Below are 21,050 nucleotides of genomic sequence, written 5' to 3'. Positions count from 1 at the left end.
ATCCCACACATCCCCCCTTCATCATCCCCTTATCATCCCGCACATCCCCCCTTCATCATCCCCTTATCATCCCACACATCCCCCCTTCATCATCCGCTTGTAATCATCCCCACCCCCCTTCATCATCCCCACACCCCCCCTTCATCATCTTCTTCTCATCATTCGCCCTCAGTGGTCTTCAACCTGCGGACCTCCAGAGGTTTCAAAACTACAACTCCCAGCAAGCCCGGGCAGCCATCGGCTGTCCGGGCTTGCTGGGAGTTGTAGTTTTGAAACCTCCGGAGGTCCGCAGGTTGAAGACCACTGCGGCCTTCAACATCATCCAGCCCCCCTCTCACCCCCTTTAGTTCTGAGTACTCACCTCCGCTCGGCGCTGGTCCGGTCCTGCAGGGCTGTCCGGTGAGGAGGTGGTCCGGTGAGGAGGTGGTCCGGGATGCTATCTTCACCGGGGGCGCCTCTTCTCCGCGCTTCCGGCCCGGAATAGATGCGTTGCCTTGACAATGACGCAAATGACGCACCTCTGCGTCGTTGTCACGGCAACGTGACTATTCTGAGGCCGGGCCCGAAGCGCTTAGAAGAGGCCTCCCCGGTGAAGATAGCAGCCCGGAACCACTATCCCACCGGACCACCTCCTTACCGGACAGTCCTGCAGGACCGGACCAGCGCCGAGCGGAGGTGAGTACTCAGAACTAAAGGGGGTGAGAGGGGGCTGGATGATGTTGAAGGCCGCAGTGGTCTTCAACCTGCGGACCTCCGGAGGTTTCAAAACTACAACTCCCAGCAAGCCCGGACAGCCGATGGCTGCCCGGGCTTGCTGGGAGTTGTAGTTTTGAAACCTCTGGAGGTCCGCAGGTTGAAGACCACTGCGGGTGGGGGAGTTCACTCGAGTATAAGCCGAGGGGGGTGTTTTCAGCACGAAAAATCGTGCTGAAAAACTCGGCTTATACTCGAGTATATACGGTATATACATACCATATCTTTATTCTGTAGGTCCATATGGTTAGAAGGGTGTCATTTTTACTGAAATGTGCACTGCATAGAATCGGAAGCCCCCAAAAGTTACAAATTGGTGTTTTTTTTCCAATTTTGCCCCACAAATATTTTTTTTTTCTAGTTTCACTGTAAATTTTGTGGTGAAATGATTGATGTCATTATATAGTACAATTGGTGGTACAAAAAAAAGAAGAAACCCTCATATGGGTTTGTATGTGCAAAATTGCAAAAAAAAAAAAATTAAAAGGCGATGAGGAAAAAACGAAAGTGAAAAAATGGAAAGACCCTGCACCCTTAAAAAGTTAAAATGAGGTATAATTTACCGGGATCTGTCATCCAGTTCTTAAGATAGACCCATAATTAGCCGGCATTGCTATTATGCAAATAATTGGCTCTGTGCAATGGAGGGAGGACCCGGCAAGAGGGCAGGGATACTGGGTGTGCTGGATACCGATAAAACTACAGATCATGGGGCAAAAAATGAGCCCTCATACATCCCCATATACAGAATTTTTTTTTTTTTATAGTGGTCGGAAAAGAACAAATTTATGCGTACCAATTTTGTTTAAAAGAAGTGTTTCTTTTTTTAAAGTAGTACAATAATAGAAAAACTATATAAATTGCATATCGAGTTGTGTCTTTTAAAAGGTGAGGACGAAATAAAATATGCAAAAGTGAAAATTGGCTATGTTTTCAAGGCCGAAATGGGCTGTGGGCTTAACGGGTTTACATTTTTGTGTTGGGCGCGAATATTCGCATTTCAAATTTTTATCGTGAATATCGCAAATTCGCAAATTTGCGAATATATTGGCTACATATTCAAAATTACGAATATTCCTGTAACGATTCGGCAGGCTGGAGGTGGATCCTCTGTGTCAGAGAGGGATTGGCGTGGACCGTGTCGTGGACCGGTTCTAAGTTGCTACTGGTTTTCACCAGAGCCCGCCGCAAAGCGGGATGGTCTTGCAGCGGCGGTAGCAACCAGGTCGTATCCACCGGCAACGGCTCAACCTCTCTGACTGCTGAGATAGGCGTGGTACAAGGGATAAGGCAAGAGCAAGGTCGGACGTAACAGAAGGTCGGGGCAGGCGGCAAGGTTCGTAGTCTATAGAAATAGCAGGAGGTCAGGAACACAGTATGGGTAAACACATTAGTAGCTTTCTCAAGGCACTAAGGCATCAAGATCCGGCAAGGAAGTGCAGGGGAAGTGAGGTAATATAGCCAGGGAGCAGGTGGAAGCTAATTAGGCTGATTGGGCCAGGCACCAATCATTGGTGCACTGGCCCTTTAAATCTCAGAGAGCTGGTGCGCGCGCGCCCTAGAGAGCGGAGCCGCGCGCGCCAGAACATGACAGCCGGGGACCGGGACAGGTGAGTGACTTGGGATGCGATTCGCGAGCGGGCACGTCCCGCTATGCGAATCGCATCCCCGCCGGCAATGTCAGTGCATCGCTCCCGGTCAGCGGGTCTGACCGGGGCACTGCAGGGAGAGAAACGCCGTAAGCGCTTCGGGGAGGAGCAGGGACCCGGAGCGCTCGGCGTAACAATTCCCTTTTTTCCGCATATGTGCATATTCGCATATGTGAATATTCGCATATGTGAATATTTGCTTATGCGCATATTCATATATCCCTTCTTTTCACTTGTGGGCAGGGGCGTACCTAGAGCATTTTGCACCCGGGACGGATCCTTTGTTTGGCACCCCCCCACCTGCACCCCACCCTTAATTACACCCCCCTCCTGTGATTATATACAGGACCATATGGCAGTAGATATCAGATATCAGATACCCTCCTTGGTGTCCTGCACAGTAAATGGGCAGGTAGGTAGGTAGCCAGGTAACTAGGTAACTAGGTAGGTAGATCAGGAAGCCAGATATGTAGGTAGGTGACAAGTTAGGTAGGTAGGGGGCTAGCTAGGTAGTTAGGCAGCCATGTATGAAGGCCAGGTATGTACATAGTTAGGTAGCTGGGTATGTAGGTAAGTAGTTAGGCATCCAGGTATAAAGTTAGGTAGCCCCCCTTCCCTGTAGGTATAGGCAGCAGAGTTAAACCCCCTTCCCAATAGGTATAGGAACAGAGTTAACCCCCCTTTCTCCTTAGGTATAGGCAGCAGAGTCCCCCCACCCCCTTTCCCCATAGGTATAGGCAGAGTTAAAAAAAAACAACTCCCCCCTGTTTCCCATAGGTATGGGCAGAGTTAAACCCCTTTTTTTCCCATAGGTATAGGCAGATTCCCCCCCCTCTTCCCAATTGGTATAGGCAGAGTTACCCCCCTCTTCCCCATTGGTATAGGCAGAGTTACCCCCCTCTTCCCCATTGGTATAGGCAGTTACCCCCCCCCCCTTTCCTCCCCTTTCCCCATAGGTATAGGCAGAGTTACCTTCCCCCCCCTCTTTCCCATAGGTATAAGCAGGTACACCCCCCTCTTTCCCATAGGTATATGCAGTTACACCCCCCTCTTTCCCATAGGTATATGCAGTTACACCCCCCCTCATTCCCATAGGTATATGCAGTTACATCCCCCCCTCTTTCCCATAGGTATATGCAGTTACATCCCCCTTTTCCCATAGGTATATACAGTTACACCCCCCCTTTCCCATAGGTATATGCAGTTACACCCCCCTTTCCCATAGGTATATGCAGTTACACCCCCCCTTTCCCATAGGTATATGCAGTTACACCCCCCCCCCCTCCCATAGGTATAAGCAGTTACACCCCCCCTTTCCCATAGGTATATGCAGTTACACCCCCCCTTTCCCTTAGGTATATGCAGTTACACCCCCCTCTTTCCCATAGGTATATGCAGTTACACCCCTCCCCTCTTTCCCATAGTTGTATATGCAGATACACTCCCCCTTTCCCATAGGTATATGCAGTTACACCCCCCCCCCTTTCCAATAGATATATGCAGTTACACCCCCTCCCCTTATGTGGAGTAACCCCCTCCCCTTCCCCATAGGTATATGTAGAGTAACCCCCCCTCCCCTTCCCCATAGGTATATGTAGAGTAACCCCCCTCCCCTTCCCCATAGGTATATGTAGAGTAACCCCCCTCCCCTTCCCCATAGGTATATGTAGAGTAACCCCCCTCCCCTTCCCCATAGGTATATGTAGAGAGTAACCCCCCTCCCCTTCCCCATAGGTATATGTAGAGAGTAACCCCCCTAAAGGTATATATAAAGTAACCCCCTCCCCTTCCCCATAGGTATATGTAGGGTAACCCCCCCTCCCCTTAGGTATATGTAGAATAGCCCCCCTCCTCCCCTATAGGTATATATGTAGAGTAAACTCCCCCTCCCCCATAGGTATATGTAGAGTATCCCCCCCTCCTCCCCTATAGGTATATGTAGAGTAACCCCCGCCTCATCCCCTATAGGTATATGTAGACTAACCCCCCCTCATTCCCTATAGGTATATATGTAGAGTAACCCCCCTCCCCATAGGTATATGTAGAGTAACCCCCCCCCTCCTCCCCTATAGGTATATGTATAGTAACCCGCCCCCCTCCCCTATAGGTATATATGTAGAGTAACCCCCCTCCCCCATAGGTATATGTAGAGTAACCCCCCTCCTCCCCTATAATCTTCTCCCCTCCACAGTACAGGCGCCGGATGAGTGACGTCACCGGCACCTGTACTGCGTGCTGCGTGGGGGCGGAGGTCATGTCTCCTCTGTGTAGCTGCAGCTGCGGCTCACACAGAGGGGACGCCTTCTCCTGTATGTGCGTGTATCGTGCATACAGGAGAATGTAGCGCTGTCTGCTGGGGATCTGGGACAAGTGTCCCGGATCCTCAGTAGTGGTGGCGGCGGCTGCGGCGGGTCAGTCCGCCCCTGGCACCCCCCTTGTGAGCGGCACCCGGGGCGGGCCTACCCCCCGCCCCCCCCCCTTAGTACGCCATTGCTTGTGGGCCAACTAAAATGATGCAAATAAACTTGTCAGAGGTTATCAACAGCATCCCTAGCAACCAATAGTAAAGTTGCCCACCCCCTCACTGTTTTCTTCCTAGAATACGATGATTATGTGAATATTCGCTTATGCGAATATAACAAATACACGAAATTCGCAAATATAGGATAAATATTCGCCTATATAGTCGCAAAATATTGTGAATTCGAATATGAGCAATGCCGCTCATCACTATTACATTTCAAATCTCAGCAGAAGTGTCAGTACTTGCCATCACTGACCTATAACCAATCTTTCCCACTGTCAACAGCAGTCTTAGGGTACGTTCATATGAGCGGATCCCCAGCGTATTTTATGCTGTGGATCCGCCACTGAAGGACCGCTGCATGGTGCCTTTACATGTGCCTGATCAGAGCGGCGATAAGCTGCTACTAGCAGACACACTGCGATGTGCGAGTCACTGCGCACATAATCAGTATACCTGCACATTGCGACAGCTCTTGGCGTAGCTCATAGACCATGGGAAGCGGCCATGATGTGTGCGAGTACACCGCACATGCACCGCAACTCGCACATTGCTTCAGTGTTTCTGCTTGTAGTGGCCGCTCCGAGCAGGCACATGTAAAGGCACCAAACAGCGTTCCTTCAGCAGTTCGTGTGAACGTATCCCTAAAATGTATCATTACCGACTGTTAATCCAACTTTTCTTTCTCAAAACATATCACTAAAGGATGTCCACTTCAACATTTTAGCATCTGAAGCCCCAAAATGTAGTCAAGCTTGGACAAACACAGTTTAGTTTTTTATTTTTTATTTTTCAATTTTCACCCCTAGTGTGAACGTGCTCAAGCACAGGCCCATTTAATGGCCTGGGCATAGTCAGATTGAAATCTTAGATAAATTTGGAGAATAATCCGAATGCAATAACTAGCTAAATATGCTTGTCCCTTTAAAATTAATGGGACCCATGCCTGTCCAAGCATAAATACATTGTCATGCAATTTTGACAGTTTCCCATGTATCCATGTCTCTGTGGTACAAATGCAGCACAGCTTTCTCAGCAGTCTTAGAAGAACGTATCATCAACATTGTAACAGTTTTTTCAGTCTTAGAAGATATCAATACAAAGTAACTTTTTCAGTCTTGGCAGCAGTCTGAAAACAAAGTATTACTGAGCTAAAACCCAACTTTCCAAATTTCAGCAGACAGAACATATCACTAAGCCCAACTTTTCCAGGGTTAGCAGCAGTCTTAAAACACATCATTGAACCCCCAGGTGGTACAGTGTATTTAAATAGTAATGTAAGTTGTCCTCACTTCCTCTATCATAATATATCTCCTAGGTCAGGTTGTACTCTGAGCCACTATTCCTAACCCCTCACTATTCCTAAAACAGAAAGCGCTCCTTGGTGTGATATCGTAGGCAAAGCGGTAGGGATCTCTATAAGACAGCGCTTACCGAGGTTGGTTGCACAAACCAAGTACAACTTTTGAAACACCGTGTGAGAGGAATGCACAGATCTCCGGCAGCCGCTCCTGGCCATTCATAGACAACAGACAATGGACAAACCTCTGGTAGTGGGCAGGATCAATTCAGGTGCTGGTAGTCTCTTAGGTAAGAGCAACTTTATTTTGCATGTATGCAGTACTTGTAGGGTGCTGTGATTTAGTGCTGTGACTTAATTAGAGTTTAGTCACACTGCAAGGATGGTAGCTTCCTGGGCCAAACAATGAGCCAATAAACACCACAGATGAAGAGTTACAGAAACTATTCAGTTTTAAACTGGAATTGCTAAAAAACAAGAACAGTTCAACATTTAGTGCACAGTCCACTGGGGTTTGCTTTGGGGATCACAATTGCTTCTAGGCACTATGGAACTTGTAGTCCTTGCTATATAGCTTCTTACTTGCTGAAATTTTAAATATACTATAGACTGATCTGGACTTAGAACTTGACTGTGTAGCTTTTAAAAGACTTAGGAGCTGACAAGCACTGACTCTGCTATTCATCTGGGAATTCACTAGGGCTTACAGCTAGACTGGACCAATTTGAACTGGAGTTGCCTGAGGCTTTCTATCTCCTGCTATCCTTTCGGAACTTGACTTGTCTGGTCGGCGGGATCCTGTGAAGGGTACTGTAACTCAGGAACAGATTGGTGGAGCAACTGGATTTCCTAGGCTAGTCCCCATGTGGTGAGGTACAGGTCCACAGCAGAGGTCTGAAGGTGACCTCCACTCTCTCCTCTCAACTCCTCTCAACTCCTCACAAAACTAACTAGCTCCTTCCAGTCTAGCCATACTTAGGGAAGCAGGGCAGCAGCCCTAATTGGCTGAAGTAGACATGTGACCCTGTCAGCATCCTCCTGCACAAACAAGTTAACTCTTTAGGACGCAAGAGGATAAAAGTGCATTAACAATACATTACAGTGCAAAAAATTATACATTTAAACCTGAGTAGTGCGTCTGGAGCAGACACACTAGGTGACATCCACCTGACAGGTCAGGAAGATATGTGTGTTCTGCAGTGGGACATCACATATCAGAACTTCTGTTAGAATTGACTGATGAATTTCCTATAATCAAAAACATGAGTAGTTGGTGTAGGCGACATGGTGCATGGTAAATACATCAATTGCACTGATTGAAAATTAGGTGTTTATTAAAAGGGTGCTGTGTACAATATAGAATAACAAATATAAAAAGTTACAGTTTAAAGTTCTAATTTACAGTTCGATGTACACTTTTGGCATGTTAAAACCCATATTTATGTAATAATGAAATACCACGTTTGAATTGTAGTAATGTGCCTAGTATTCAAAACCTGATGCTGTTTACTCTATTTATGGTCATTTTTGTAAGGCTTAAATCAGTTATTACTTCCTTCCCCTTGAAGAGGAAGCTGCAATCTATCTTTCTCTGCTAGCAAGCTCATAAGGCCTTCAATCTTCACAATAGTCATTGTATTGAGCAAAATCGCCTTTCCATGAGCTAACTTCTAAAATTAAAGGGCATAAAGAATGGCATACTTGTAAATGGTGTGACTTACATTCCAGGGAATCCCTCCTGAGAGGTGGGAGATGGGAGAGGTTGGTTTTCAGTTATTCTCACTATTCTGACAACACAATAACTCCTTGCCTCCTGGGGAAAAAAAAGTAAAAAAAAAAAAATATGTAACAACAAGCTTTTGGTAGTCATCCCTTAACTTGATAAGGGAAGGCTTCAAGAAAGAAACTTGTTGTTACAAAATACTGTTAGTCCAATAACTAATGTATTACTGTAAAATTCTGCAACATTCAATGATTTTGCATCTAAATCACTAGACTTGACTTTGGATACTCCAAATTATTTTGGATACTCCAAAATAATACATACACTGCTAAAAAATAAAGGGAACACTTAAACAACACACTAACTCCAAGTCAATCACACTTCTGTGAAATCACACTGTCCATTCAGGAAGCAACACTGATTGACAATCAATTTCACATACTGTTGTGCAAATGGAACAGACAACAAGTGGAAATAATAGGCAATTAGCAAGACACCCCCAATAAAGGAGTGGTTCTGCAGGTGGTGACCACAGACCACTTCTCAGTTCCTATTCTTCCTGGATCATGTTTTGGTCATTTTTGAATGCTGGCGGTGTTTTCCCTCTAGTGGTAGCATGAGACGGAGTCTACAACCCACACAAGTGGCTGAGGTAGTGCAGCTCATCCAGGATGGCACATTAATGTGAGCTGTGGCAAGAAGGTTTGCTGTGTCTGTCAGCGTAGTGTCCAGAGCATGGAGGCACTACCAGGAGTCAGGCCAGTACATCAGGAGACGTGGAGGAGGCCATAGGAGGGCAACAATCCAGCAGCAGAACAGCTACCTCTGCCTTTGTGCAAGGAGGAGCACTGCCAGAGCCCTGCAAAATTACCTCCAGCAGGCCACAAATGGGCATGTGTCCACTCAAACGGTCAGCAACAGACTCCATGAGGAATGTATGAGGGCCCGACCACCACAGGTGGGGGTTGTGGGTACAGCCCAACACTGTGCAGGACGTTTGGCACTTGACAGAGAACACCAAGATGGGCAAATTCGCCACTGGTGCCCTGTGCTCTTCACAGATGACAGCAGGTTCACACTGAACACATGTGACAGACGTGACAGAGTCTGGAGACGCCATGGCGAATGTTCTGCTGCCTGCAACATCCTCCAGCATGACCGGTTTGGCGGTGGGTCAGTAATGGTGTGGGGTGGCATTTCTTTGGGGGCCACACAGCTCTCCATGTCCTTGCCAAAGGTAGCCTGTCTGCCATTAGGTACCGAGATGAAATCCTCAGACCCCTTGTGAGACCATATGCTGGTGCGGCTGGCCCTGGGTTCCTCCTAATGCAATACAATGCTAGACCTCATGTGGCTGGAGTGTGTCAGGAGTTCCTGTAAGAGGAAGGCATTGATGCTATAGACTGGCCAGCCCGTTCCCCATACCTGAATCTGATTGAGCATATCTAGGACATCATGTCTCACTCCATCCACCAATGCCATGTTGCACCACAGACTGCCCAGGAGTTGGCGGATGCTTTTGTCCAGGTCTGGGATGACATCCCTCAGGAGACCATCTGCCACCTCATTAGGAGCATGCACAGGCATTGTAGGGAGGTCATACGGGCACGTGGAGGCCACACACACTACTGAGCCTCATTTTGACTTGTTTTAAGGACATTACATCAAAGTTGGATCAGCCTGTAGTGTGGTTTTCCACTTTGATTTTGAGTGTGACTCCATACCCAGACCTCCATGGGTTGATAAATTTGATTTTCATTGATAATTTTTGTGTGATTTTGTTGTCAGCACATTCAACTATGTAAAGACGAAAGTATTTCATACTTTATTTTTTTTTTGAGCAGTATATATATATATATATATATATATATATATATATATATATATATTTATATAAATCATGCAAAGAAAAAGACACTATACTGAGTGTGAAGCATGGAGGAGGGCTCGGTTATGTTTTGGGGCCGCTTTGCTGCATCTGACACAGGGTGTCTTGAAGTGTACCTGTCATATCACAAAAAAAAATTATGCTTAAATGTGTTACTAGGTCATGTAGATTCTTTACATGTCTCTTTATGTGTCTATCTTCGGTATCTTGCTCACAAATCCATCTGTTCTACTGCTCACTCATTCTGACATCCACTAATAAGAAAGGGATGTGTCCTAGGCAGCACTGAGCTGGCCCTTATTCACAATGCATTTACTTCTGCCCCGTAAGCTGTGCTGGGTCTCTTCATCCAAACACTACAGACTGCTCTGTAACCCACATAAGGCCAAATGGGCTGTGTCCTTATCCTGTTAAAGACATGGGACATACAGGTACGCCCTTGTGTCCTGGTACTTAAGGACCAAGAGCGTACCTGTATGCCCTGAATCCTTAATTGACTTTGAAGCGAGCGCAGGAGCTTTGCTTGCTTTAGAGCAGTGAGTGTCGGCTACTGTCATTTAACCCTTTAGACACAGTGATCAATGCCGGTCAAAAGTTAAAGCGCAACTGTCATGAGATTTTAGCCCCCCAGACTACTACAATGTTGTTACAGATGTCCATAACATGAGTGTAACCATACCTTTTATGGGTTTTCCTCCTTCTTTCATAACTTGTAAAATACATTTATCCAGCGGTCTGGCACAGTCGAATAGGCGTGGCTTGGGGATCTCAAAGCCCCGCCGCCGTCAACCCTATCCTCTCCTTTATGTGTTGGGATCGCTGTCTAGTACTGCACCTGCACAGTGAGTGCATAGGCAGCGGGAGCGAGCGGGAGCTCTGTCAATGCAGGGCGGTGGTGCGCAGACATCAGGAGGGGGGTATGCGCTGTGGATGCACTGTGTCTTACTACACAGCGATCCCAGCTCTGAAAGGAGCGGATAGGTGTAGCAGAGGCGGGGCTTTGCGAACCCCAAGCGACACCTATCCGACTATGCCAGACCGCTGGATAAATGTATTTTATAAGTTACAAAGGAAGGAGGAAAAAACATAAAAGTTATGGTTACACTCATGTTATGGACATCTGTAACAACATTGTAGTAGTCTGGGGGGCTAAAATCTCTCGCTTTAAATGGGAGGTTGCCACTTAGCTCAGTGGAGCTAACACAACCCACGCCATGTGATCACAGGTGTTCGGTGAGCTAAAATGACAGAGGAGGATCCCCTAACCTGCCCCCTGCTGCCGATCGCAGATCCAATGATGTAGCTTGGCTTAGCCAGGCTATATCAATGGATCACCAATCTCACTGTGTAATACTATACCATGATTTGAAGTCTGTAAGTAAGGTCTCGCTCGGAACTTTGAGGGTAAAAGCTGCTCTCGTGCAAGCATTTTAATGGGGATTTATAGCAAAAGGAACACATAGCAGAAGGGATGAGGAACACATGTTTTGGCATTTAGGATGGGGAAGTAACATTAAGATGACATCAGGAACAATCCACCATCACCTTTTCCAGTGCTGCTACTACCAGCCAGGCCTACACATACACAAGCGCAGACAAAAGTGTATACAGTATATTGCTCACCTTGCAGGCGTGCTGTAATACTGGTCCTCTCCAACCATAACAACAGAAATCTTAAGCACAAGAATGCAGTGCTGTATCCTTGTGCTTTGGATTTCTGCAAATACACAACCCATGATCCTCAAAAAAATTTTTTTTTTTTTTATACATATCTATTTCTTCTTCACTGTTTTTACACACCAATCCTGTTGCAACTCCCAAAAGGAATTTTGTCTTCACCATCCTATAATATCTAGTGCTGCAACTAATCATGAGTGACTACCAAGCCAAAGTTGAACTATAGGTTGTAACCCTAGAGAACAAGCTATAAACATCACATTTTGGGCCAGTAAATGGTGCATGACTATATTAAAAACTACTAAAAATATTAAAATATTTTGAGACTTTGTACAACATACTTTCAAATAAAGTCAACTTTTCCCTACTGGAATACCCCTTTAAAAATATACTACAAAAACAAGCTCACATATGGCTACCAAAACTATGATCAAATGAATAAAACATTTTCTGGTCCTTAAAGGTTATCTGCTGTTCTCTGTTTCTTTGAGGTTCTGTGCTGCCCGCTCAGATAATCAGTGGCCGCAGTAATATCCCAGGACTGGATTAAAGGGATTATCCACCATAGGAAGGATCTGCGCTTGTCTTGGGGATAAATGGCTATGTTGTAAGATTACCATTATACTGTGGCTAGCTTTTTATGAACTGGTATTTCCTGTTTGAGTTTTCTTCTTTGCCTACAAATCCCATAATTCCATTTTCCTCCCTCTCACACATCAGCCACACCACCCATTGAAACATAAATGAGCTGCATCCATTCAAAAGACCTGTGGTTTTCAATCAGGGTGCCTACAGCTGTTGCATTAGTTGCAGTTGATCTCTCTCCCACCAAGCATTCCCTCCACCCATTGAAGCAGACAGGCTTCCTGTCATCAGCTGACTAGGGAGTCAGGTCTCGACCGCATTGCAACCTGGGAAAAATCTGAGACAACAGTAATTTTGTACGCTGTTAAAAATAAAAATTGGGGTGAAAATCACATAAGAATTGTGAGAACTGTCACATACAGGTACAGACACTGTAGCGTAGTCAAATAAAAAAAAATCCTGGAATACCCCTTTAAGCTAATGAAACTGCAGCTCTAGGCCCCGTCCTTAAAATAGGCTCAGGCTGAATAGGCTACTACATTCTTTGACCAGCAATGCGGGAGATCATAATGAGACTGACACATAGCACAGGTCCTATCCTGTATCACTGTGTGGCTGTGTCATATGCAGTGTGATAACCTCTTCAATTGCCTGCACTGTCAGCCTTCTCTTCTTCTTTTGACCTCTAGTGCCTGTGCACTGCGGGCTCCTCTCATTGATGCCCCAGGCTTCAGCTCAGTAACTAGCGGCTGTAAAGTGTGCATTGTCATTGTCAGTGTTACATGTTATCCTGGGTTCCCTGGCTGCATTGAGCTTGAGCAGAGTCCCTGTTAAAGGAGACAGAAGGTAATAAGTGTAATAACTGTAACAGTAATCTGGGGATATAAATATATTTAGTGGTCTGGGGATATAAATATATTTAGTGGTTTCGGAATTTAAATGTATTTGGGGGTCTGTGGATATGAATATATATGGGTGCCTGGGGATATTAATGCATTTAGCCATCTTGGGATATGAATGTATTAGGGGTCTGGGGATATGGATGTTTTTGGAGGTCTGGATACATGAATGGATTTGGGGGTCTGGAGGTATAAATATATTTGGGGGTCTGGGGATATGAACATATTTGGAGTCGGTGGATATGAATGGATTTGGGGGTCTGAGAATATGAATGTATTAAGGGGTTGGGGATATGAATGTATTTAGGGTCAGGTGATATAAATTATTAAGGGGTCTGGGGATATGGAAGTATTTGAGGGTCAGGGGATATAAATGTGTTTTGCATCTAAAGATAAGATTTTATTTAGAAGTCTGGGGATATAAATGTATTTAGGGGTCTGGAATATGAATGTATTTTGGGGATTTGGGTATATACATTTTTTTTTGTGGTCTGGGGTATGAATTTATTTGTGTTGCTATTGAGACTGGAGATGACATCAGAAGTGAGGGGCCAAAGGTATTTCAGCAGCAAACTCTGAAGTCATCATGAAGGTCTGGGCCAGGTGGTGAAATAAAGAAAGAAAAGGTGAAGGACTCTGATCTTCCAGAGATGTCACCTGTAAGTCAATAAATTCTGGTGGTGCTGTATTCATAATTGTATTACTCGTGAGATAATAACTCTGGAGCATCTTTCGGTAGAAATGTAAATGTATGACTAAGGCCTGGCTGACAAAGAGACATTTTGTGTTGTTTTGTGATATGGGATTTGTATGTGGGCGGTCTGAGTTTGTGCTTCAGCTGCTGTTTTTGTCCCAGTTTGGCTCTGGGTGTGTGGCACTGTTGTGGTTGCCCATCACTGACAACTAACTGCTGCAGTGCTACACACCAAGTTCTCCTGGTCATACAGTAATGGTATTAACGTAATGCTATCACTGTGTTGTGAGGAGGTGGATCCAGCGGGCGGCTGCGACAGCTACAGCATTGCATCCAGACACTGCAACACTCCAAGCATCATTGCTGCTCTGGGTCCTCTACGATGTGCCACTAGCCTCCTCTAGTGTGCAGGGCAGGCTCCTCCTCCAAGCGTGTTATCTGATGCCACATGCTTTGTGCCTGACACACATCATCCAGGGCCATGGTCCCACAGCATGAAGTGCAGGCCACAGCATAGTCACCAGGTTGGGAGGAAAAAGGAGTTCTGAGCATTTCTAATTTGGCAGTTTGTGCAATTTTAAGTCACTATCTGAAAGGCTTTGGCCTCTGGGGGGAATTTATCAAAGCCTGTGCGGAGGAAAAGTTGAGCAGTTGCCAATAGCAAACATTTAGATCGCTTCTTCAATTTTTCTAAAAAGGCCTCTGAAGAATAAAAGATGAGATCTGATTGGTTGCTATGGGCAACTGTTCAATGTTTCCTCTGCACAGATTTTTATAAATCTTGACCTCTGTGTATGGAAAGAAACTATTCCATAAAGGGGATGACTATAGCATTTTTTTATATTTTTATACAACCTCCTACTTGTGGTTGCAGGGGTCCAATGAACTAAAGTGGTGGTGAAGGATCCCCTTACCTGCCTCCAGCTTCTTGATTGCTGTATTAGTGGATCACCGATCACACTGTATAATGCTATGGCATACAGAGAGTATAGGTGCAACACCAGCTCACCCCAAGTAGGTGCATGGACCGGATATGGACTTATCCCACACATATGCAGAAAAGAAATGGATGTCCAGTGCCAGACTCGTGATTAGAAACTTTATTAAGTTGCCATCGGAAACATCACACAGACTTTGGTAACGTGAGGCGTTTCGACCTCAAGGAGGCCTTAGTCATACACCTGTTACATACATGGATCGCTTATATATGGAGGGGGGAAGTGACATGCATGGGAACATCCAACAATACGTCACCGCACGTCTCCACATGCAATGACATATACTTAAATAAAAACATATATAATTCAAATATATTGAAAAAGCACATATTAAAAACACATGGACATAATAGTAAAAACAGATCTCCTAAAACTTGCTATCATGATATAATATAGGTTAGATCTGTCACATACAAATGTAATAATTATATATATTATTACATTGACAGACACCAATCAAGCTCATGTATGCAAGAAACAACAGAAGATCAGAGGGGAATTAATGCAACACCATCTAAATGCACCTAAATTTTGTAATTGTAAGTCCAAGCTGGGACCGTCCACTGTAGTCGACACAAAATGTACACTGAGTTATCAGAACACAAGAATGAGTGTAAACAAGGGAAGAATAAATAAACAAGGGAAGAACAATAGTTAGAACCAGAGAGCTAAGCAGGGTTCAATAATGCAAAATTGTGTCTAACCTTCTGTTCAGACCAAGCGATACTCGCGTGTTTAATTTTAGGATCCAAAAGATCTTGTGATCCAAAAACTTCTGCTTCATACACCCTGCTCTAGGTGGCACTAACACCCTTTTTAATTCCCTGCAGCATGAGGCATGAGGTATCACCTGCATGGAACTCTGCACAGTGTTTCGTAACCATAGATACATGCCATGTCTGGAAATGTGGCATGTTGGATAAATGTTTACTCACTCTAGTTTTCAGTGAATTCGTCATGCATCCAACGTATTGAACATCACAGACACAGCACGTGAACAGGTAGATAACACCGACAGTGTTACAATTGATGTACTGCTTGATAGGAAAACTTATCTGGTTACTGGATGATGTAAAAGATGTAGAATTAGTCATGAAGTTGCAACATATACATTCCTTGGATCCCCATTTAAACGATCCAAGATAATTCAACCAAATTGTTTTCTTTCTTGTTGAATCTACGAATAGGTTTGGTGACAATTTCTGGCCAATTGTTGGGGCTTTCTTAGATACAAATATAGCCGCCTTTCAAAGCCTCCCTAAAATCGGGATCAGTATAAATAATATTTCTAAACAATGCCCCTGCCGGCCTTGAAATTGATGCTATATTGTGTGGAGAACACCACAGGAGAAGAGGTTTTTCTTGTGGTCACTGGATTAGATTCTATTTAACCTCGAGACTTTATCAAATCACCATGGTTTTTGTTGTTGGCAATATCTCTGGCCCTCGATATGGTCCACTCAGAGTATCCTCGCCGCTTTGCATATGGCAACACCTTCAGCAGCAAAGTCACTATCTAGGGAACAACTTCAACAAGCTCTAATCATTTCGCTTACTGGCAAGTTCTCGACCACGAGTGCGGGGTGACAAGATTTTGCGTGAAGAATAGTGTTTACAGCAGTTTTTTTCCTATAGGTAGTAGTAATAATTCTTCCACTACAATTGTCACCCTGCAAACTCAAGTCGAGAAAATTGACAGTCATTGGTTCAAAAGCCACAGTAAATTTCAGGTTGAGATTATTGTTATTAATAAAATCTGAGAACCCTCATATGGCTACATCAGACCCCAAATAAATAGGTCATTGATGTAGCGGCCATACCACACCAGATGTTGGCTGTGGGAGTTAATGGGGGCAAAAAGAATGTCCCTCTCCCACCAACACATATATATGTTGGCGAGAGAGGGGGAGAATTTTGCCCCCATTGAAGCTCTGGTAGTCTGAAGAAAGAACATGTTGTTAAACATAAAAAGTTGATTTCTTAATAGGTATTCAACAACCAGCAGTATGTACTCCCAGAAGCCAGCCGGGTAGCGAGAGTACACACCCAGAAACCAGGATAAGGCATGAATAACCAGACTGTGGTGAATACCCGAATACAACGAGGTTACATCAGCTTCACTGTCAGGATCCGGGTTGGCGGAGGGTGAGGACACTGGAAGTGGATCCTCTGTACCAGAGAGGTGATGGCGTGGGCCGTACAAGGGAAACGGAGTCTAAGGGGTTACTGGTATTCACCAGAGCCCGCCGCAAAGCGGGATGGACCTGCTGCGGCAAGTAACCCCCAGGTCGTTCTTCCCAGTAGCGACTCAACCTCTCTGGTGGCTGAGATGGCGCCGTTACAAAAGGACAAGGCAAGGCAAGGTCAGACGTAGCAGAAAGGTCAGGGCAGGCGGCAAGGTTCATAGTCAGGGGCAACAGCAGAGATTCTGGAAACACATGCAAGGACACACTGGAACACTTTCACTAGGCACTAGGCAACAAGATCCGGCAGGGACAGGAAGGGGAAGTGATGTTTTATAGGGAAAACAGTGATTGGACTAGATTGGACCAGGCACCAATTATTGGTGCACTGGTCCTTTAAATTTCAGAGAGCCGGCGCGAGCGCACCCTAGAGAGCGGGGCCGCGCGCGCCGGGCAGGGACAGAGGAAGGACGGAGCAGGTGAGAAGGGACATGGGATGCGATCCGTGAGCGGGCACGTCCCGTCCCGCGGATCGCATCCCCTCCGGTGACAGGGTAGCAGCTCTCTCGGTCAGCAGCGCCGACCGGAGCGCTGCAAGCAGAGTAACGCCGCGAGCGCTCCGGGGAAGCAGCGGGACCCGGAGCGCTCGGCGTTACAGTACCCCCCCCTTGGGTCTCCCCTTCTTTTTGGAACCCAGAAATCTATGAATGAGTTCCTTGTCAAGGATATTGACCTCGGGTTCCCAGGACCTCTCTTCGGGGCCACAATTCTCCCAATTAACAAGAAAAAATCTTTTACCTCAGACAACCCTGGAGGCGAGGATCTCTTTCACAGAGAAGATATCAGAGGATCCAGAGACAGGAGCAGGAAGAATGACTTTGGGAGAATAGCGGTTAAGAACAACAGGTTTGAGTAGAGAGACATGGAAGGAGTTAGGAATATGGAGAGAGGGGGGCAGATGAAGTTGGTAAGAGACAGGGTTGATTTGTTTTTTGACTTTGAAAGGCCCTAAAAATCGGTGGCCCAACTTGTAACTGGGTACACGGAATCAAATATACTTAGCAGAAAGCCATACCTTGTCACCAGGGGAAAATACCGGAGGAACCCTTCTCTTTTTATCAGCATGCGCCTTCATTCGAGATGAGGCCAGTAGAAGCGACTTTTGAGTCTCACGCCAAATGGAAGAAAAATCTTGCGTCAATTCATCAACGGCAGGAACCCCAGAGGAAGTGGGATTTGGAAGAAGACTCAGAGTTTTTAAAATTGTACGAAAATTCAGCCCAGGGCAAGAGGTCCACCCAATCGTCTTGGCGAGAGGAGACAAAATGTCGCAGGTAGTCACCAAGTATCTAATTTACTCTTTCCACTTGACCGTTGGATTGAGGGTGGTAAGCAGAAGAAAAATTTAGTTTGATTTTTAATTGACTGCAGAGTGCCCTCCAAAATTTAGAAACAAACTGGATGCCTCTGTCTGAGACGATGTGCGTGGGAAGCCCGTGGAAGCGAAAAATATGAAGAAAAAATTGTTTCGCCAATTGAGGCGCAGAAGGAAGACCCGGCAGAGGAACAAAATGAGCCATTTTAGAAAAACGATCAATGACCACCCAGATGACTGTATTATTGCGGGAAGGTGGCAGATCGGTGATGAAGTCCATACCAATATGGGACCATGGCTGTTCAGGTACAGGTAAAGGAAGGAGGAGACCTGCCGGCTTCTGGCGTGGAGTCTTGTCACGGGCACAGGTAGTACAAGCCCGAACAAAATCAGTCACATCCTTCTGCAAGGTGGGCCACCAATAGTGTCTAGAAATCAACTGCTCCGACTTCTTGACACCAGCATGTCCAGCCAAAAGAGAAGAATGACCCCATTTAAGAATCTTGTGGCGAAGGAGTGGAGGTACAAAGGTCTTCCCTGGAGGAACTTGCACAAGAATGGTAGGAGCGGAGGAGATGAGACACTCAGGAGGTATGATGTGCTGTGGAGGGGCTTCAGATTCGGAAACATCGGTGGAACGTGATAGTGCGTCAGCTCTAGCGTTCTTGTCGGCTGTACGAAAATTTATTTCAAAATTGAAGCGGGCAAAAAACAATGTCCATCTAGCTTGGCGAGGATTTAATCGCTGGGCAGTCTGGAGATACGATAAATTTTCATGGTCCGTGTAAATGATGATGGGATGCAGGGACCCTTCCAAAAGATGTCTCCACTCCTCGAGTGCCAATTTAATGGCTAAAAGCTCATGATTTCCAATCGAATAATTTTTTTCTGCAGGAGAGAAGGTCTTGGAGAAAAAGCCACACGTGCGATTTTTCCCAGTAGTGGTCTTTTGAGTTAAAACGGCACCGGCACCAACAGAAGAAGCATCTACTTCAAGGATAAAAGGCTTCGAGGGGTCAGGCCTGGACAGAACAGGTGCAGAAGCGAAGGCAGCCTTGAGCAGATTAAAGGCCTCCTCCGCCATAGATGGCCAGGACCTCGGGTTTGCGTCTTTTTTGGTCAATGCTACAATAGGTGCAACGATGGTGGAGAAGTGGGGAATAAATTGACGATAGTAATTAGTGAACCCGAGGAAGCGTTGGATAGCTCGCAATCCAGAGGGGCGTGGCCAATCCAGAACCGCAGAGAGTTTGACAGGATCCATTTGAAGGCCTTGGCTGGACACAATGTAACCCAAGAAAGGTAGACTACTGCGTTCAAAGAGACACTTTTCAATCTTAGCGTAATGGTGATTTTTGCGTAGGCGCTGTAACACCTGACGGACATGGAGGCGATGTTCCTCAGGGTTAGAAGAAAAAATAAGAATGTCATCCAGGTAAACCACTACACAAGTATATAGCAAGTCACGAAAAATCTCATTGACAAAGTCCTGGAAAACTGCTGGGGCATTGCAAAGGTCGAAAGGCATGACAAGATACTCAAAATGTCCGTCACGGGTGTTGAATGCAGTTTTCCACTCGTCTCCTTCATGTATCTGGATAAGATTATAAGCCCCTCTTAGATCGAGTTTGGTAAAAAATTTTCGCTCCCCGCAGACGGTCAAACAGTTCAGAGATAAGGGGGAGTGGATAACGATTCTTAACGGTAATTTTATTTAAACCGCGGTAATCGATGCATGGGCGTAGGGTTCCATCTTTCTTAGAAACGAAGAAGAATCCTGCTCCAGCAGGAGACAAAGATTTTTTGATAAATCCTTTTTTTAGATTTTCTTGAATATACTCGGACATGGCTTGGGTCTCTGGGGCAGAGAGCGGATAAATCCTGCCACGCGGTGGAGAAGTACCAGGAAGCAAGTCAATAGGGCAGTCAAATGGTCTGTGTGGAGGTAAGACCTCTGCTTGCTTTTTACAAAAAACATCGGAAAAGTCCTGGTAGGCCTTAGGCAGGCCTGGCAGAGAAGAAGCGATGGTTACTTGACTGATGGGTAAGGTCTTAAGGCAACGCTGGTGACATGTAGGACCCCAACTTCTAATGTCCCCAGAAGACCAGTCGAAAATAGGAGAGTGGAGCTGGAGCCAAGGCAAGCCTAGTAGAACTTGAGAAGTACAGTTGGGAAGCACAAAAAATTCAATCTCCTCATGATGGAGGACACCTACGTTCATGCGCAAGGGCACTGTGCGATAGCACACGGTATAGTCCAGATTCTGTCCGCTGACAGAAGAAATGAAGAGAGGCTTGTCGAGACGGGTCACAGGGATGTTGAATCTGTTGACTAATGAGGCCTCAATGAAGTTACCTGTTGAACCTGAGTCCAGAAAGGCCACGGCAGAAAAGGCAGATTTAGCAGGCAAAGAAATCCGTACAGGAATAGTTAAGTGTGGAGAGGTAGAATCCACACCCAGTAACGCCTCTCCCACGTTTACTAGGTGCGTGCTTCTTCCTAGACGCGGAGGACGAATAGGACAGTCCTTCAGGAAATGCTCGGAGCTCGCACAGTAAAGGCAAAGGTTCTCATTCCTGCGGCGAGTCCTCTCAAGTTGGGTCAGGCGAGACCGATCCACTTGCATAGCCTCCTCGGCGGAAGGCACAATCACAGGTTGCAGCGGATGCTGGAAGAGAGGTAATGGGCGGGGAAACGAAGTGTGAACGAGATCCTTTTCTTCGCGTAGCTCCTGTCGCCTTTCTGAAAAACGCATATCAATACGGGTGGCCAAATGGATTAGTTCAGACAGGGTTGAGGGT

General features: G+C 45.9%; 1 long non-coding RNA gene across 2 annotated transcripts in view; it reads right to left on the bottom strand.

Annotated features, from left to right (window-relative positions):
* The window catches only part of LOC130282278 (uncharacterized), a 244,277-nt gene that overhangs the window by 17,917 nt on the left and 205,310 nt on the right, over positions 1-21,050 (bottom strand). For both annotated transcript variants that reach the window (XR_008846310.1, XR_008846311.1), the window contains exon 2: positions 7,948-8,039. This is a non-coding gene — a long non-coding RNA (uncharacterized LOC130282278). The remainder of the gene's footprint in view (positions 1-7,947; positions 8,040-21,050) is intronic.

Source organism: Hyla sarda, chromosome 7 (genome assembly GCF_029499605.1).
Source record: "Hyla sarda isolate aHylSar1 chromosome 7, aHylSar1.hap1, whole genome shotgun sequence".
NCBI lineage: Eukaryota > Metazoa > Chordata > Amphibia > Anura > Hylidae > Hyla > Hyla sarda.
This window is presented reverse-complemented; position numbering and strand designations above follow the sequence as displayed.